We start from the raw sequence: 21114 nt of genomic DNA on the forward strand, positions 1-21114 counted from the left end.
TGACGAAATAACAAGAAAAGAAAAATCATTCTTGGTGCTATATGACAACAGTGGTACATGACTGTATCCGTCGGATTTCAAATAAAATAATAAGATTTTGTTATACGGTGTTATTTGTCTATTGTTGAAGACTGTCTATTTTTCCGTCGTTTATTGCTGCATCATTGATCTATATAAACATTTCCACACATAAGTAAACATGACAAATAAAAATGTATATTTGTATTTTTATGCTATATATAATAGTCCTATGAAAGATTTGTAATTAAATATCCTCGTTGGACTCGTCTGGGTCTTTAATACCATTAAGACCAAAGCCTTCACCTAAAACAGAAATCATATTTAAAATGATCGTTCCTACATATTATAGTCATGTATCTAAGACTAAAATATCAATCAGTACACATCCAACTTGGCATCCAATGGATTTAGTGTAAAGACGTCATTAACAGTCAGAGAAAAATATGACCTTGTGCAATGCAAAAATATAGGTATCGACGGATTGTAGTACCGTGAAAGTACATACGTGTATAACAATACTTATTTAGTATGGTTTTAATTTACTGATAACAAAATCAATATTTATACCAATAAAAACAATATTCAAAGATTTAATTACAGTGTTGAATTGGTAACCTTTTAGAATAAGTTTATTTAAAGGATTGCTAAGTTTACCCGGATCGTATCTAAATTTCCGGGCTCGGTTAACAACATCACCGTAAAATTTAGGATGTACTATTCCGTTTGAAATGATTTTTCTACGGGTACAGCAAAACATGCAAACCAAAGATTCGTATCTATGGAAGAATTTAGTAAAGGTTCTAAGTATTTTGTGGTAACGAAATCCCTGACTTAATAATTTACTAGTAATACATAGATTACGCTCATTGAAATCTAAAACGTCACTACAGACATGGGCATAGCGAACGAGTTGGAATATATAAATACCGTAAGACGATGCAAAAGGAACATCACCGTCCAAAAAAGGAAAATTAACAACAGGGGAAAAAAATTGTGTGTAAAGTTTCTGGTGTAACACTGAAATATCTAAATCTAGGAAAGGACAGTTATTGCTGTTAATATTTGATTTATTTAAAGTAAGTTCCTTTGGGTAAATTTCAACAGTGTATTTAGAGAATTCTTGATTATTTAATGAAGAAATATCATCAATATAACGGTAAGTGTTGTTGAATTTATCAGGCTATTATTTGGAGGCGCACAAATATTTCGTAAAAAAAAATTATCGGATACGAGCGATATCAAAGTTTGGAACGCCAAGTATATTAATTGGTAGAAGATACCAAAAGAAAATGGACCTTAACAGAAATCATATTTAAAATGATCGTTCCTACATATTTCTCATGGCCAGGTATTTTTACATAATCAATGTTTTTCGCTAGTCAAATCTAAACAAAGTTCGAAAAAATTGTTTTTCACTCAGTTCTTCTAATGAGAACTCTATTGAACATTGTAATTTTTATGTTAAAGTGAATTTAACTTGACAATAGCAAGTGGGCAAGACACAGAGTTTTTAGTAATGATCATATGACCTGCTTAAGGGCCAAAGGGTCAATGGTCACCTGTGACCTTAACTGTTGACCTTAATCGTCACCTTTTAAATTACACATAATCGGTATAAAAAATCTAATTATTGGACAATGTTCTACAAGGCAATACACACCAAATGAAATATAAAGTGAGTCACCAAGGGTCATCCCCAACCCCCGTCATTTGAGAAAAGTCAAATATCTTGCAAATGGTTGCGATCACCATCCCTTCACTATATATTTTCATGTTTTACATGTTAAGATTACTTACATGAATTATAGGGTGAGTCATTCCCGCCCTCCACCATTGAAACTGTTCAAAATATTTTGCAAATTTTTGAAATCCATAACCCTTACACTATATATTTTTTGCTTGACATGTCCAAAGGGGTCATCCGCCATCTGCAATTTATTTATGTTCAATATCTTGAAAATGGTTGGGATACCATATATTTCTCTTGTTTGACATGTCAAGATGAATTGAATGATATATAGGATGTGTCACTAGGGGTGTATAGTTAAGGTGGTCTAATGAGTCTTCGTTTGGAAGGCTTTATACCATCATCTGGTTAAAATCATAACTCGTTTGTTTATGACAGTAATTAGAACAAACATTTGCATTTCGTATCAAATAAAATATGAAATTGTCATAGGTTGCTGGCAGATATAAATATGTTACAATTCAATCATGGTAAGTTGATGATAAGAAACTGAACTCATTGATGATCTAAGTTTTGGATACAAACAAGTAACCTTTTTCGACCTTGAACAACAAACTTATATTAACCACTCGTATAGAAATCATTATATTTTAGTTTGCTTGGAAACAATACGTTATCTTTGGTAAATCGACAAACATTTCCACATGTGTTGCTAATGATAGCTTAATAAAGCTCCTTAAGTGTTTGTGTTTAAGTATTTATACATCCTTTTACTTTCACATTCTGGGTGATGAAGGTACATCTAAAAAAAAAGAGCTTCATACGCACCGAAATTTATAAAATGTTATATTAAGTAATTTTAATATTTATAGATTTTTCGAGGCATGTCTGTTAGCGAACAGTTCAGAAGTCAAAAGTAATTTGTCATGCAAGACTGCTTAACATTGTGTCTTTTGTGTTTTTGTGCGTCTTCCTCTGATTTCTGATTTGTGCTTTACCTTAAAGATTTTTAATGAATGGTGTGTCACTGTTTAATTTTTTGTCACTTGAATTATCTACAACTTTTAAAACAAAATCATATATACCTCGATCTTCTCTAACGGGAACATTCCTTGACTCTGTAATAGAAAGTTTATTAATACACAAACATAGCATAGATTTTCATTTCAGTCAGACATTAAACAGTATTGTTTTTTTTTATTTAAAACACCAGAAGTCCTATCGTGTATATAAAAATAAGGAGATGTGGTATGATTGCCGATGAGACAACTTTCCACCAAAGTTCAAATGAAGTGGATGTAAGCAATTTTAGGCAACCGTACGGCCTTCAACAACGAGAAAAACCCATACCGTATAGTCGACTATAAAAGGCCCCGACATGAAAAATATGAAACATTTCAATTGAGAAAACTAACGGTTAGACTCTGTAATAGAAAGTTTATTAATACACGAACATAGCATAGATTTTCATTTCAGTCAGACATTAAACAGTATTGTTTTTTTTTTTTTTTTAAAACACCAGAAGTCTTATCGTGTATATAAAAATAAGGAGATGTGGTATGATTGCCAATGAGACAACTATCCACCAAAGTTCAAATGAAGTGGATGTAAGCAATTATAGGCAACCGTACGGCCTTCAACAAAGAGAAAAACCCATACCGTATAGTCGACTATAAAAGGCCCCGACATGAAAAATATGAAACAATTCAATTGAGAAAACTAACGGACTAATTTATAATCAAAGTACTGAAGTACTGAACATCGGAGGACCGCAAGTTCTTGTGGATGGTCACAAGCACTTGTCACAGAAAAAAATCACATCTCTATACCTGAAACTGAGGTTAATGTACAGAGATATATTTTTTTTCTGAGACAAGTTCGTGCGTGGATAATGAATAAATGACAGGGAATTTAACCTCACCGTAATAACTATTGTATTGTAGTGATACAAATCAGTATAGACTGGTTTGTTGTTATATATTATATTAATATAACAGTTACATATATATATAATTTTCATCCATTTGTATATCATTCTATTATACTATTCTAATAATAGTGCAGTGCAAGTGCATGGTGGACACTCTTCTGTAAAAATTCGATTTTTCTAAAGATTGGATATGAGTAAGCATTCATATTTTCCCGCAAAAACAATTACAGAGTTACCGGTCCTTGCCGGGATTGTCGCAAAACGTTCTTGAGATATTCTTCCGCATGCTTTAATACAATTTTTCGGTACGTGTGCATAGATATTATTAATGATTTTTTACTTATATATATTATATATCTAACGACAAAACATTTTCATATTATTAATTTATGTTCTAAACAAAAATATTTTTATCAGTATTCATTGAAGAGATGTATTTATAACAAACGATAAGGAATATTAGTTTGCACTCGTTAATATCCGCGTATTTATCATGTTTATAGATCGGTTACAAACCCAAAACGAAAGTTACGTTTTTCTTGGAAATCTAGGCGATAGCAATACATCGGAATGCCCTCACGGTCATTGCGATGTAAAAAGAACAATTTACGAAAAACATATATGACAAACTCGAACCAACGATAACCACTGAACTACAGGTTCCTGACTTGGGACAGGCACATAAAGAATGTGGCGGAGTTAAACATGTTTGTGAGCGCTCAACCCTACCCTATCATGGGACAGTGGTGTAACAGCACAACATAACAATAAACTATAAAAATCAGTTGAAAAAGGTTTAAATCATCTGATCGATACAAAGCAGAAAAACATCAAACAAAAGCACAGACCGGGCGTGGCAGGATATTTATCCATCCCTCATTCCTAACAACAAAAAAGACACTAAGTACAGATCTGAGAGTACTCGAAGTTACTGACAGCTAGTTCAAAGCCAATAGCAACTAATAAAAAAAATCATGTATCTAAGACTAAAATATCAATCAGTACACATCCAACTTGGCATCCAATGGATTTAGTGTAAAGACGTCATTAACAGTCAGAGAAAAATATGACCTTGTGCAATGCAAAAATATAGGTATCGACGGATTGTAGTACCGTGAAAGTACATACGTGTATAACAATACTTATTTAGTATGGTTTTAATTTACTGATAACAAAATCAATATTTATACCAATAAAAACAATATTCAAAGATTTAATTACAGTGTTGAATTGGTAACCTTTTAGAATAAGTTTATTTAAAGGATTGCTAAGTTTACCCGGATCGTATCTAAATTTCCGGGCTCGGTTAACAACATCACCGTAAAATTTAGGATGTACTATTCCGTTTGAAATGATTTTTCTACGGGTACAGCAAAACATGCAAACCAAAGATTCGTATCTATGGAAGAATTTAGTAAAGGTTCTAAGTATTGTGTGGTAACGAAATCCCTGACTTAATAATTTACTAGTAATACATAGATTATGCTCATTGAAATCTAAAACGTCACTACAGACATGGGCATAGCGAACGAGTTGGAATATATAAATACCGTAAGACGATGCAAAAGGAACATCACCGTCCAAAAAAGGAAAATTAACAACAGGGGAAAAAAATTGTGTGTAAAGTTTCTGGTGTAACACTGAAATATCTAAATCTAGGAAAGGACAGTTATTGCTGTTAATATTTGATTTATTTAAAGTAAGTTCCTTTGGGTAAATTTCAACAGTGTATTTAGAGAATTCTTGATTATTTAATGAAGAAATATCATCAAGATAACGGTAAGTGTTGTTGAATTTATCAGGCTATTATTTGGAGGCGCACAAATATTTCGTAAAAAAAAATTATCGGATACGAGCGATATCAAAGTTTGGAACGCCAAGTATATTAATTGGTAGAAGATACCAAAAGAAAATGGACCTTAACAGAACAACCAAAATTGATAAACATCTACTTTACCAAAGGAAATTGCAACCTAGCTTTAGCACAATTACATGATCTTATGTTCACAGGCACTTGTCTCTGAAATTTTTTTTTCCTATATACCTTAATATAACACAAGGAAATTAACTCGCATTTTTGAAAATGACTATCGGTCGCGAACTTTTGTTATATTTCAATTCCTCGGGTATGACACGCTTCCTTTGTTGTCGGAATCATTCGTAGCAGGCCTCCCAAGTATGTCAATCGTAATTATTTCTTCTTCTCACAGCCCTTTGGAAATATAAGGTTCGCAGTAAATGGTTAATTATAAAAATTATTTCCTAAAAACCTGTTAGTTTTTCTCTGAATAGAACTTATCATCCAGATAGTAATTTTTTTAAAGATTCCGTGAACAAAATCTAATAAGTGTTATTTGAGGTATGTCTAATGAGTTACGAATTTCTATTTTTGGACTCAAATTCTCCCATTCCATAAATTTCATTCAGACTCTCTCTGGACTTTACATATAAAATTGAGATAACTACAAAAAACATTAATTTTTAGCAATAAGATTTGACCATTCGGAAACCGAGATATGTATAAGAGAAGAAAAAGATACCAAAGGGACAATTATAATTCAAAAATGAGAGTTAAGTACCTTGTGTTATATTAAGGTATATAGGAAATTTTTTTCAGAGACAAGTGCCTGTGAATGTGTCATAGTGGTCATACCAAGAAGGACAGATAACTATATGGGAAAATTTACAAAGACGACGAGATAAAAAAAACACAACAGTACATGAAAACCTAACAATTGAGAAATATCAACTGAAAAAAATGATTTAACTTTGCTAGGTTAAGCAGTTTGTTGTACTTTTTTGTCCCTGTTTGTTGCCCAAGACAAGTTCTTTATTTTTTATTATGGAAGACTTGCTATCAAACTTCTCTATATATTAATAAAATTACGTTGTGTATTACAACTCTTGTCTTACATATTTACTATATTGCATCAAACTTTTTGTATTTAAACAACAATAATATGTTGCAAAATTACGGAAGCCCATTTAGGACCTCCCAATAATATAATATGAATTCGAGATCATTAAATTTGTTAAATCGTGATTACGGACTAAAATCGTTATTAGGAATTGTATAATTAAATTCGTAACTTTGAGATAGTGTCATCCATATTTAGATATGATACACATTCAGATAGGAAAAGATACGTTACCAACATGGTACTGGCATGAAAATACGGATATTGTTCTGTTTAAATTTGCTGTTATAAAAGTTCGAAATCATTTTAAATAAATGAACGTATCGTCTTTATGCATAGCTCTGATTCCTTGTAAAGGTTTGGCTTCACTTTCGGTCTTTTTTTGGTTTTATTAGCTTTTCAATATTTGTATTAGGTTTTTGACTTTCAAATATTTTGGCCTTGATCATCACTGAACAGACATTTATAGTTGAAATGCGCATCTGGTGCAGTAAAACGTGGTACCATTAATATTATTACAGCCGATGTTTTTGAGTATGTAAAAAGGAACTCAATTTCACGTTACCTTGCTTCCTAACTGAACTATTAAATCACTATTAGCTCGGGTACTACTTTCCCTGAGAGAATCAATTTTTAGGCAGAGAGTCAATTTAAAAAACAAGGATAGTATATGATCATTGTTAACCCAGTTTTTAGAAGGCGGATTGTAATCTAAAATTTCAGTTTTTTCAACTTTTCGTGGAAGTCCAATGGAACATGGAAAAGCCTGATAAAAAATCAAAAGGGACCTTGTCAAAATCTTTCATGTGATTCGGAGAAATCAAACTTTTGTTATCACCAATAATATGAAAAAGTTCCCGGTCTTGCTTTTGACGAATAAAGACGCATTACTATGGAACGACATAACTGAAAAGCATTAAAATCGAAAGTAAGCTTGTCTTGATAAAACCTAACATTGTGTTTAAATTAAGAAAGAATTCTGATAGCATATTTGAGTAAATATGGAATATATTAAAAATTGCCTCGGTTTCGACGATTTATATCTTCCATAACTCAGCAACTATTAATTTGAATTTCTATCAAATCCAACAGGCTTTGTAACGTAAATAGGCTTCCGTAATTGCATTTATTAGTTCACAAGTTAAAAAAAAAACCGAGGGATTTCTATGGAATTACTTGTACGGAACAATTTAGGACTTTAGAAATATGATTTGAATATGGAAAAATCGTGATCACGAATTGTATTACAACGAATTTGTATTAGTTTCCATGGATTGAATTATGATATAACGCATTTGAGATAAAAAAAATTGTAATGCGTGATAATGGATGAAATTCGTTATCACAGATTTTTATAAATCGTAACCACGGATGAAATTCGTTATCACATATTTTTATAATTCGTGGTAACGTATTTGATTTGATCGCCACTGATGATTTTGATGTACTCGAAACGCGCGTCTGATGTAACAAATTATAAGCATGGTATACTTGCTAATTTTTTTAAATAAATAGATATGATATGACTTTCAATGAGACAACTTTCCAACAGACGAGATCCGTTATCTCGAATCCTAACAATACCTGTAAAGGAATTTAATCCTTGATCACGATTTCGGTATCTCGAATTGTTTAAACTTCACCAACAGACATTTAAAAAAATGTATTTACTGGATTTCCCATCTGTTGAACCTAAGAGCTGATACGACCAGTTTTAACAGTTGTAAAGTAGATCGCAATCGTAGAAACTGTAAAACCTGTAGTATTCTCACTACTGACACCTGTTTTCAACGTATGTCACAATACGCGTAGTCATGAGGATCTGAATTGTACTGGTTCTTGTTTTGTGTATGGTATGGAATGAACTCTTTGTCGTTTTATCTATGTCGGTAAAGCACGACAAAGCTAAAACGAAAGGATGAATGACCACCGGTTGAATGTTAATTATTCATAAATTTCTCTATAAACATTGAAATCAGACTAACCATTCCAATGTTTCGATGAAAGTCGGGATTATAGAGAAATTGATAATAGCTATTCCTTACAGATGCAATGACAAAACTGATGGTGCATGTATTTTGTCTAATTTCTGGTGTAGTAATATCAACAAATTTGAATTATTTAGCCATGGCGTTGTCAGTTTATTTTCGACTTGTGAGTTTGAATGTCCCTTTGGTATCTTTCGCCCCTGTTTTAGCACGTCTGTGTATCTTTGATCAGTTTTTTTGTTTCCACGCAGTAGGAATCATTGTCATTGAAAATATACACCAACTGCAGTTTATACCGTGTCTATGAATTGTTTGTTATCCTATCCTCAAAAAATTAGAATCGAATTAAACTTTTTTTTCATACCAAGGTTCAATTCACTATTTCCCGAGGTCCAAAACACCTCCGTTATTGATTTCAATTTATTTTAATAATTATGTACATTGCTATTCACAGACTATTCAAATCCGTGACAAATATTTCCAAAGATGATTAAAAGTGTAGTTTTTTAAAGTAGAATTCGCTAATAAGAGTTTTGATGTTTTTATATATAAGCAATATTTTCCACCAATTATCTGTATAGAAAACAATACCTTATAACTTCAAATATAAAACTACACCTGTCATTTTATATACCAACACCAATCATATTGCTTTAATCATTTTAAACCACAAGAGGGTATTAGAGACCTTCACCATCAAGGATGGTCATGTTACATATCTAAACCTTGGCATCGTTTAAAAACGAACAACTTAGACTAAGTGTTGATCCAAAATCCCAAAATATAGAGTTCAAAGGTCCATCAACTGGAAGAAAATCTTCAGGCTACTGATGGATTCAAATGAAGACTATGTCAAGGTAAAGCGCGAGCCATATAACTTAAAACTGAACAATTTATCTGCATAGATCAAAGCTGTTCGGAAATTCATTCATAATTGCATTCAAAAACGATTTATCATGAGCATATATGTTTCTAACCCTTTCAGGAAGCGCAATGCTGATGACTATTTAGCCTCTCTTCACGACATATATGTAGTTTTCCAGCAGACAAAGCCTCAAACAATATTGTTTTATATGCAAAAATCATTAATTGGAATGTCTGACTAAAGAACTTGGAATTCACAACAAAACTAGGAATCCCACACATACCCTACATCATTTACGTAAGAACAGATTTGAGAAAATCACAAACCCGTCATTCTGTCCTTTGGTATGAAAATAAAATAAAGGACGATTAAAAACTTTCGTCTTTGTAATGCATATATAAATTTCGCAGTAGTCCTTATAAAGAACGATATAAAGTGGGCTCATCAAAATGTTTAATTAGTATCTTTTTAAAGGTCTTACTACCATTTTTCTACAGTGGAATATGGCCGTAAGTAAAATTTATATGATCTACTCTAAAATCTTAAATCGCAATCTTTAAAATACCAAAACCTTTGATTTTCCTACGATTTACACTACTATTTTCTCATGACTGCATCGTCTTTATAAACAAAAGCATTTTCTACAAACGGGACTCGTAGATACAAATTCCTTGTTTAAGATAATTAAAAATCTTCCTTTGTAAGACCCACACTGATGTCAACAACAAATGCACCCATGATAATATCATTAAAATGCTGGACTTTGATGGACAACCTATTTGTTGAGTTTGGCGGATTGCTATTTCAACAGACAGTCGATATTCTAATGGGCAGTAATTGTGCACTCCTACTGAGCAACTTTTTTGTACTATATGAAGCAGAATTCTTGCAAAACCTTCTTAAAAAACAATAAGAAAAAGCACTTGGAAAAGTTCTCTTATCACACTCTCAAATTAAAGTATATTGATGTTTCTCTTCATTCAATAACCATCATTTCAGTGCGGGCTTGTATCTCATATATCCCAGTGAACTTGAGATTAAGTATACTAAAGGAAGAACGACGGGAATCAACACTACATAACTCTACCTTCACCATTACAAATTAGTTAATCTCTTATTATGAGTCTCGACTCAAAGCGACATTTTTACGCGAACTTAGATCTTTAACCAACAGAATAGTTGTCTGATCTGTACATTTACATTTTGTGTCCCGTTTGTGACATTTTGATTGAGGGCGGATCCACATGGTGGGTGATGCATGTAACGCAGGAGACGCTAATCCCGTCGACGCACTCAGTCTCGCTCCTTTTGAAGTTAATGCGATTCCCCCATTTTTTAATTTTTTTTTGTATCTTCTAACATGATTTATGAGAAAAGAACATTGCTAAACTTCTGTTGTCTCAGATTTTACCTGCTAGTGCTCTTTTGTAGATCTCATGTCGTCCATCTATCTTAATAGGATCTGAAATAAAAAACAATATTAATAATTGGAAGAAAATCCGTAAATACAGATAAGTTTATTTCTGCATGCACAACCAAAACTACACATTTATTTAAAAGAATCAAAGGCTTAAATAAATTAAAATACCTTATTTCAAGACGTATGATGACTGGCAATATTTTGTGTTTAGAAAAAAAAAGTTACTTTCAAAAGGTAAATAAACAAAAATACCGAACTCCAAGGAAAATTCAAAACGGAAAGTCCCTAAACAAATGGCAAAATCAAAAACTCAATCACATCAAACAAATGGAAAACAACTGTCATATTCCTGACTTGGTACAGGCATTTCCTTATGTAGAAAATGGTGGATTAAACTTGGTTTTATAGCTAGCTAAACCTCTCACTTGTATGACAGTCGCATTAAATTCCATTATATTGACAACTATGTGTGAGCAAAACAAACAAACATAATAGGTAAAAATGTCAAAAATTGGGATACAGCAGTCAACATTGTGATATAATCTTAATCACTATAAAACAAACAACTATGCCATCAAAGAAAAACTAAATGGGATGTAGACACTCTATAGACAAAGCACATAAGCAAAAATGAAAGACAATAATACAAAAAAATGACCTTAGCACAATAACACAATGGCGGGATGTATAAATACCGAACCACGCCAAAGGGCTATTACCAAAAATGGACTAAACAGTAAAGGTTAAAAATATACAAAGACAAATAAAAAGAACACAATAACATGTAATTAGGATGATAAACAACGTATGTGCCTAAAATCTATACTTCAAGACCATCATGTATTATTTGTGAAGTTTATACTGAATATTTATCAACAAGGTCTTGGTATCTTCCGATGAACTTTTTTAGAAAAAGGACGAGAGGTTCTTTGACATAACCTTGGTTCATCAACTTTCTGCCCAGACACGGGTGACGTATTATCAAGTCTGAGTAGCAGCTGCAAGCTCTTGAATACCGAATTCGTTGGGAAATGTATATTCTATATGCAGGTGAAGTTGGTATATTACTGCTAAGGTGGGGGACATTTATAATTTCAAAATTAAAATCGTTTCATTTGAAGAGAAGATTCTGGTACTGACATGACCGCTTATGTCAAATTCGAGGTATAAGTCTAAAAATGAGACGGAGGCGTGTCTGTTGTTTCTTTAATTTCTAGTTCTGGAGGATATTTTAATGGAACCAAATCAGAAAAGTTTGGATTGTTAATGGAAAGAGCATCATCAATATATCGGAATGTGAAATTAAATTATCTGGCTTCTTTGATCTTCTAGTTTTTGACTAGTGTCTGAAGGAACTCCGACTCAAATGAAAAAAAGAAGAGGTCGGCAAGGAGAGGCACACAGTTCGTTCCCATAGGAAGGCCGACAATTTGTTGAAAAGTCTACCTCCAAATTCAACAAATATGTTGTCAGTAAGAAACTCCAGTATACTGATCACTTGTTCCTCGTTGTAGAATGTTTTACCTTTTTGTTCAATATTAACAAAATTTGTCGTATGGTATCCCAAAGCAATAAATTTATAGCGTATGCTACCATTTTTATATTGAAAAGCATTGTGGATTATTTCTTTTAGACGATTTTTCAATTTGACATTGGGAATAGTGGTATAAAGTATCAAACTAGTGTGTGAAATTTTAATAACATTAACGATACCAATTTTTCTGCACCAGATGCGCATTTCGACAATAAATGTCTCTTTAGTGATGCTCGAGACCAAAATGTTTGAAAATATAAAGCTTATTAAAAAGATGAAGAACTATAATCCAAAAAGGACAAAAATGTATAGCCAAAGCCGGGCAAGAAATCAGCTTTAAGTTTTATAAATAAAAACAAAAGTAACAGTTAAAACTGTATAAATCAAATTTTCCCGTTCTGTACATTGTTGTTGAAGACAGGTTAGACACAATATCGCACATTTTACATGTTTTATTTAAATTGTGCAATAATAGACATCTTTTACCAACATACATTAATGTGGGTATAGTTTTTATTCCCTATAGAATTTTAGTTTTGATTAAGAATGTCCTTCTTATCTATTTTTACGATAAAAACTCAATATTTGACAAAATCTGCCCAAACATTGCACTTAAGACCATTTAGAATATATATACACCTTCAGAAATACGCCTAAATGTTGTTAGAACCTAAAAGTAAATACAGTTAGCTGTCATTCTATGAATATTAGAAACGTTCAGAAGACTTTATTTAGATTACCCCGGCGTGAAATTAATTCAGGGGAAATTGGTCCTACCTCTTTTACTTAGGCTACGGTAACTTCTTAACACTCTATCAAAATGTAAGATAACAAAAATACCGAACTCCAAGGAAAATTTAAAACGGAAAGTCCTTTATCAACTTGCAAACTCAAAAAGCTCAAACACATCAAACGAATGGAAAACAACTGTCATATTCCTGACTTGGTACAGGCATTTTCTTATGTAGAAAATGGTGGATTAAACCTGGTTTTATAGCTAGCTAAACCTCTCACTTGTCAATATGTCTGAAGCACTTTCTGGATTAACCTTCATCAGTAACAAACTATCATTTCATATCATGTATTCTTTTTATATATATAGAAAATAAATCATATGAAATGTTTTCTATATGTTATATCAATTCATTCCAATAGAATATGGTTCAACATATAGTTCCACATGTTGAGAATTCCAATGAACATGTTGAAAACAACTTTTTTTTAAATATGTTTTAACATACGTTTGAAGACATATTGAGAATAAAAAAAACTTCAGTCACGTTTAATTTATGATGTCCTATGACTAAATAATTCAAAGTTTGGTGACTATGTTGAACGCATATATCCCATCGAACTGGAAATAAAGGATACAACAGTTTCAGATTTGTCTGCTTCATATCTTGACTTACATCTAGAAATAAACAAAGAGGGTCAGTTGAAAACAAACCTTAACGACAAAAGAGATGATTTCAGCTTCTCAATTGTAATCTTCCCATTTCTATGTAGCAACATTCCAGCAGCGCCTGCATATGGAGTATATATCTCCTAGTTGATGCGATATTCAAGACCTTGTTTTTCATAATATTTTCCTTGATAGAGGTTTGCTGCTCACAAGGAACCTATTAAACAAGAGTTTCACGTGGTGAAGTTGAAATTAACCTTTCGAAAATGTTACGGGAGAACCTGAAATCAACCCCGGTTTTGATTGGGATTAATGTTGCTCAAGTCTTTAGTTTTTTATGTTGTGGTTTATTGAAGAAATGAATTATCGTTGATATGATCATAATTATAAATAAACTTTGACTTTTTAGAAATACTAAGGATTTTCTACCCCAGGAATAGATTACCTTATCTGTATTTGGCAAAACCTCTTCTCGCATTTTGTGTCCCCAATGCTCTTCAAAGTCGTACTTTATTTGGCCTTTTTCACGTTTATGATTTGAGCGTCACTGATGAGTCTTTTATAGACGAAAAACGCGTGCACTCTTGACGGAACTATATACAACTGTTATACAAGTGGGAGGTTAAGTTAGCTATAAAACCAGGTTTAATCCACCATTTTCTTCGGAGAATATGTGTACCAAGTCAAGAAAATGAGTTATTTTCCAATCGTTCCGTTGGTTGATATAATCAAGCGTTTGGTTTTGTTAGTTTTTATGCATATCCCCTTTTTGAATTTACCTTGGAGTTTGGTATTTTTGTTATTACTTTTACACGAGACGTCTGATTAAACGTCCCCATTCCGTCCAGGCTTGATTGCGTACTTATACATCACGCACAGCTAAATGGACACCCCTTTTAGCATAGGTTTTACGTTCGGATGGGAGAAGTTCAAAAATGAAGAAATGGATACTCTTTCCCAATGGGATAAGGCTGTGAGGTCTACGAACGATCATGCTTCATCTATGTTTAAAGACCAATATGTTGCTAAGTCCCTGTCCTACCTCCATAACAAATATGTTGTTGTCTAGCAGATAAAACCCCAAACAACATCGTTTTAAGTGTGAATCACATTACATTAACTGCTTGATAAAGTGCTGCTGCCCTCGAAAGTTTTACGGACGCAATCACGAGTTGGTTTGCCATTATGAAATATCATCTGTGTTACAGTAGACCACGGATATGTTCCAATTATCATAACAACAATCCCTTCCTCTTTTCCTCGATTGTGACATCACCGAATGAGACTCATCACCGAATTTGTATTTAACATGATCAACACGACGGGTGCCACTAGTGTAGCAGGATATGCTAACCCTTCTAGAGCAATTGAAATCAACTTTTTCTGTGGAGTTCGTGTTGCTTGGCCTTTAGTTTTCTATGTAGTGTTTTGTGAACTGGTTTGTCTTTACCTCTTTCGTTTTTTTTGGGTTTTTTTGCCATGGTTTGTCAGGTTCAATCGATTAATATGTTTTGAAATTCCCATTGATATCTTCCGCCTCTTTTTTGTATGGAATAATCAATTCCTGTACGTGTCATGTTCGATTCACACTAATGGGTTTCAAACATGTATTGTTCTACAAATTCAAATAAAAGATAAGAGACTTGTATCGCTCTATTTTAATCTAATAAGTGCTTATGACATCATGCTCAGTAACAAAATCGTCTTGCATGTATCGGTATGAATATAAAGAATAAAAAGAGATATGGGGTTAACACCAGTAAGTGTACTAGTATATGTGTCGGAGAATACCATCGGAGAGCAACAGCAGTGATATCGAACCAGAGTAACTGAAAGTTAAAGTTTTGTTTTTTTTGGAGTAGATTCTGTTGTACAATTAATGCAGATGAGACTTTTTGTACAAATAAGGTTTTCAACTACATTTTAAAATAAATTTTTGTTTACAGTATTCAAGATTTTCGAGCCTTAGACTATTATTCAGTTTTGGTAGAAATGGGACTGATCCTTTTCTATAGCTACATGTAAGCAACGATAGAAAAGAACATATTCACAGCATAGACCATAACAGAAAATCCCAAATAACGAACCAATTTTCAATTGTTGTACGTTCGAATTTGGCAAAACGTTCTTTTTGATGAAAACTTACCTGAAAATGCACCAACTGCAAAGAAAAGTATACAAAACAAAAAACACAATCTTTTCATCTTGTAGTCTTGTTGGTATGTGATGAAAAAAAAATGTCTACTCTGTGTAACAGCTGTAAAAGCGAGCTCATGTCATCTCGGGGTTAAACAGATGGTTAGTCATTATAAATAAATCGATGCATTAAACATCAAATGAAACGAATTGACGTCGGCGAAAATTAGAATTATTGTGCAAAAATGAACACAAAACAACTAGATTTCAATGAATATTGGAAATTATAAATTAATATCACTTTTAATCATTTTTTCCTTTGAAATATTTGATCTGTAGAAGTCAATAAAACATCTCATATTTATTTTTTTTGGATCACCGGAACAATCTAGTAAAATATAATTAAAGATACAAATATTACGTATTTCTTCATTCATTTCAAATTTGAAAGACTTCAATAGTCATATACAAGTTAATATCTTAAACACGTAGATTATGACAAAGCATGTGCAACATGAGGTTACTTTATTAACCTTTATTATGTTTGGACAATTTCAACAAAATATATAATTTAAGTCAGAGAAAAGTGAAAAAATATAGAACAGAATATAGGTATTTTTATATTTAAAACAACTACTATACTGTGCTCATGAAAGCATCAGTAGTACCTGCAAAACTGATTACACCGTAGTTTTACTTATATAGATATAAGAAGATGTGGTATGAGAGCCAATGAGACAACTCTCCATCCAAGTAAAAATTTATAAAAGTAAACCATTATAGGTCAAAGTACGCTCTTCAACACGGAGCCTTGGCTCACACCGAACAGCAAGCTATAAAGGGCCCCAAAAATTACTAGTTTAAAACCATTCAAACGGGAAAACCAACGGACTAATCTATATAAAAAACGAGAAACGAGAAACACTTATGAACCACATCAACAAACGACAACTGCTGAACATCAGATTCCTGACTTAGGACAGGTGCAAACAAATGCAGCAGGTTTAAACGTTTTAATGGTACCAAACCTTCACCCTTTTTCTGAAACAATAGTGTAACATCACAACATAGAAAGACACACTATAAAATATCAACTGAAATAGCTTAACTCAATCAAAGGACATATTAACACCAGTGAACATACACTGAACAAATAAATTTGACCTATGATACAATGTAAATACAAAATAAATAAACTAAGGGAAGAATAATAAAAGTAAAATGTTATACCGCTATGAAATGCTAAACAATTTAAGAAAAACAATATGCTCGAACAAAAATATCAGCCATTTGCAATAACTTTAAACACAGGTAAATGAAAATAATTTTGTTGTTAGGTATACGTGTACAGTTCAAATAGAGATAGGAAATATTTTTACACAATAATTAATTTTGATGTTCATAGTACGAAGTGAAAATTTATAGTTATACCAAACACTTATCAAAGCTGGTATATAGACCAGATATAACCCTGAATAACATTAAATAACAAAAAAGCATTACAATTAGTATCAACAGGTCAAATAAACAAGAAAGTGCGATTTGAGAGTACTCGCAGTTACTGACAGCTAGTTAAAAGCCAAAAACAATTAATAATAAAAAATCATGCATCAGAGACTAATATCAACTAAAACACATCCCAGGGATTTAGTATTTTAACGTCATGGACAGTCAAAGAAGACATGACTTGTGCAATGCCAAAAATAAATGTATCGACAGGCAGTAGGATAGTTAGGAGTTTAACCTCTTTATAGATCAAAATGAACGTGGGTGTGTCTTTATACATCCTGTTTGAAAAGAATACAAATTTAGTTATGTTTTAATTTGCTGGTGACAAAATCGATATTAGTGCCAATGTAAACTATATTCAAAGATCTAATTACAACATTGGTAAGATAACCTTTACTAATAAGTTTGTTTAAAGGTTCGATGAGTATACACGGATCACATAGTGATTTCCGCGCTTTAAGTACAATATTACCGTAAAATTTAGGATGTGAAATACCGTTTTTAATTAGTTTTCTACAGGTACAGCCAAATTTACTAATCAAATCTTTGTATCTATGAAAGAATTTAGTAAACGTTTTACGTAATTTATGGTAACGAAATCACTGACTTAATAACTTACCAGTGATGCATTGATTACGTTCGTTAAAATCTATGACATCACTACACACACGGGCATAACGAACGAGTTGGGATATATAAACACCGTATGATGGAGCCAAAGGAACATCGCCGTCTAAAAAAGGAAAATTAACAATAGGGAATGAAAAGTCGTCTCTTTTGTATGTTAAAACCAGAAAATTAGTAACAATTGGTTATACACCATCATGTAGAAGTAGCTTGGTTATTGTTTCTTGTCTAACCTTAAGACATTATCAAATTTATGAAGCATCTGTTCAAGTATATACTTGTACATAATCTTAACGCATAATCGACTATAAAAGTTTGAATAGAAACTGTGAACATTTTAAGGATTTAGAATAAGATATAATTATATTTTTCAATGAGGTTTCTTTAACTACGAACAGTAGAATTTAACAAACAACTATTAAGTTTTTATCCTTGGTAATCAATGTTATCTTTTTCAGCAGATAACTACAATAACAAAATATTTGAAATGATTACACAATTTTAAATTCGAAATAATTTTAATGAATAAAAGTAACAATAAATATCAAAATGAAGTAAGCAAACAGCAAAAAAAAAACCACCCACCCTATACTCCAATACCCTCAACTAAGAATAAAAAAAAAAAAACGATAATTGCAAATTCATAAACTACAGATGTTTTGATATCTTAACTTTAGTTAACCATTAATAAACAGGACAGAATGTTAGAAGCGTCATTATAACTATAAATTTATATATTTGATTCATGGACGTGTTTCTCGCTAACAGACATTTTCATTTGTGTTGTTTCGGTAATGGATTTTGCTGTACTTGGCAAAACCTTTCGGAATTTTAGGTCATCAACTTCATACTTTATTAGGCCTTTTAACTTTTTTGATTCGAGCGTCACTGAGAAGTCTTTTGTGGACGAAACGCGCGTCTGGCGTACACAATTTTAATCCTGGTATCATTGATGAGTTTATTTAATTTGTCATTTTATGTCCCTGATAAAAGCAAAGAATCCTTTTGATTGGTTTTGAAGACAAAACCCGAGGTTTGTTATCATTTATGAGTTCAAAAAAATGACAATGACTTCATTTCTTTTCATTTTATGACCAAATGTATAAAAAATGATTAAAGGTTTGTACAATTACTTCTAAAATCTTCCAATTTAACAGAAAGTAACTTTGCAGACATACCATTTGAAGAAGCTATAATACATAGGTATCGTTGAATCCAAGTTTATACTGCTGGTATATGGTAATAATTTTAAAGAAACTTCGTAGAGCAGTAGAATGGAGGAAAATCAAGTTCTTCGTCTTTGGTTGAAATTCTATAGGAAAACAAAACAGTCATATGATTATAAGTGATAGACAATACCAGAGATGATAGCTGTAAGTCTGACTGGGCTTATTAGAATTGCGATTTGAAACATGGATTTCCAAATTTTTTTGTAAAAAGAATTATGTTTCGAAGAGGTAGAGAATATTTTAGCTTCGTGTGTATATAACGTACACCCAACAACCTCTATACATTGTTAAAATGTCATTTATATACAATCTGTTTGTAGTGAAGGTAATATATACAATAACAATTACCATGACTGCGTCTACGCAGAGGAGCAGGATTAAAATTATTCATCATTCACCATGCTGCAGAAAGGACATGGGTGTCTCAGTTCCCAGTAGCAGTGCGAATGAGTATTGTAGTACAACGTATATTTTTTCGGTGGTGCGAACTCGTACTGAAAAGACTGAATGAAATTGTTGATGAAGAATGTTATTTGCATTGCTGTTGATGTCTCTTTAGTGGCCCCACATTCGTTTGTTTAGTCTGTCTTTCGTTTCACCGACATATTCCAGACCGCAACTGTTAACATCCAATCCGTAAACTTAATTAGACGATTTACCATTCATATTATAACTCCGAGTGAAGTAAGATTGTGTAGTTTAATTACTGATGAATTCAGCATATCTTTTTGTTGTTAACAACTACCGGATTTGCAGTTTATAGTTTTACTTTGAAAAATAAAAGAGTTCTGTTCAGAGTCCTCAAAACCTTGTTACATGAATGGCAATTTTTCCTTTGATCTTCGAGTGAGTTAACTTCTGTTATTTTTAGAAGAGTGCATTAACTAAATAATTTTTTATTTAGTGCACTATCCAATCCAGCCATTGACCGCTTGTCATAGGAAAAGCAAAGAATGGAAGGAGCTTCGTTCAGTGCTCTAACTTTCATCTCAGAAGTTGTTATTGCACTGTTTCGCTCCGCCACCTTGGACTAGTAAATAATAAAAGAATAAAACAAAATGTAATGCCAGAGGGGGCTACAAAAAGAAATAATGTGGTATATCAACGAAGAGGTGATATTGATAAATTTCTAAATCATATTATTTCAAATTTCTAGAAACACCAAAACCTTTATACAGATAAATAGGTCGCACATATCTCAAAATATTGTTTAAGTGATACCATGTCCTCGTTTTTGTCCCTGTCTTAGCGACCCTTACCAGTATTAAAAGATTTTATCGTATCAGAATGAATATTCCAAAAATATATGTAACTGGATGTTCGATCATTTCTTCCACATTACAAAGGTCTATCTCCATCAATGAACATGCTTCAAATATTATCCCTGAATCTCACGCAATCAACAACCAAAAAACTAATAGATCTTTTTTTCTGTTTGGGAAAGAAAGACTACCTTTACAATTGGTTTAAAATTGTTTCCTTCAATCTTACAACATTTAAGTACTCTAAAACTACACGTCCCATTCGGGCTTTGAAAGCATGTATACATCGAATAAGATTTTAAACCACTTGACACGATATTCTAGAGCTTGTATTTCCTATCATGATTACTTTAATAGATGGCTGCTGCTTACAAGGAAGCTATTAAACCAAGAGTTTTAAGTGGTAAAGTTGAAATCATCCCTTCGAAAAAATTTACGGACGCCATCACGAGTTGGTTGACCGTTACAAAATGCCTGCTTCACAGATGACGACGGATATGTTCCAATTGTCGTAACCATAATCCGTTCTCTGTTCCTCGAATGTGACCTACCGAATTACACTTATCACCGGTTTTGTACTTACATG

At 32.4% G+C, this 21114-nt stretch overlaps 1 long non-coding RNA gene across 2 annotated transcripts; it reads right to left on the reverse strand.

Annotated features, from left to right (window-relative positions):
• Positions 1-149: 149 nt before the first annotated feature.
• LOC127730703 (uncharacterized) lies at positions 150-19343 on the reverse strand. 2 transcript variants are annotated; one of them, XR_007995251.1, is made up of 4 exons: positions 19216-19343; positions 10821-10871; positions 2794-2826; positions 150-324 (listed from the first exon to the last, which is right to left on the reverse strand). It is a non-coding gene; the product is annotated as an uncharacterized LOC127730703 (long non-coding RNA). The 2 variants fall into 2 exon arrangements; XR_007995252.1 differs by lacking the exon at positions 19216-19343 and adding an exon at positions 15912-15974.
• Between the last annotated feature and the right edge of the window lie 1771 nt (positions 19344-21114).

Source organism: Mytilus californianus, unplaced genomic scaffold, assembly GCF_021869535.1.
Source record: "Mytilus californianus isolate M0D057914Y unplaced genomic scaffold, xbMytCali1.0.p SCAF_2, whole genome shotgun sequence".
Taxonomy (NCBI): Eukaryota; Metazoa; Mollusca; class Bivalvia; order Mytilida; family Mytilidae; genus Mytilus; species Mytilus californianus.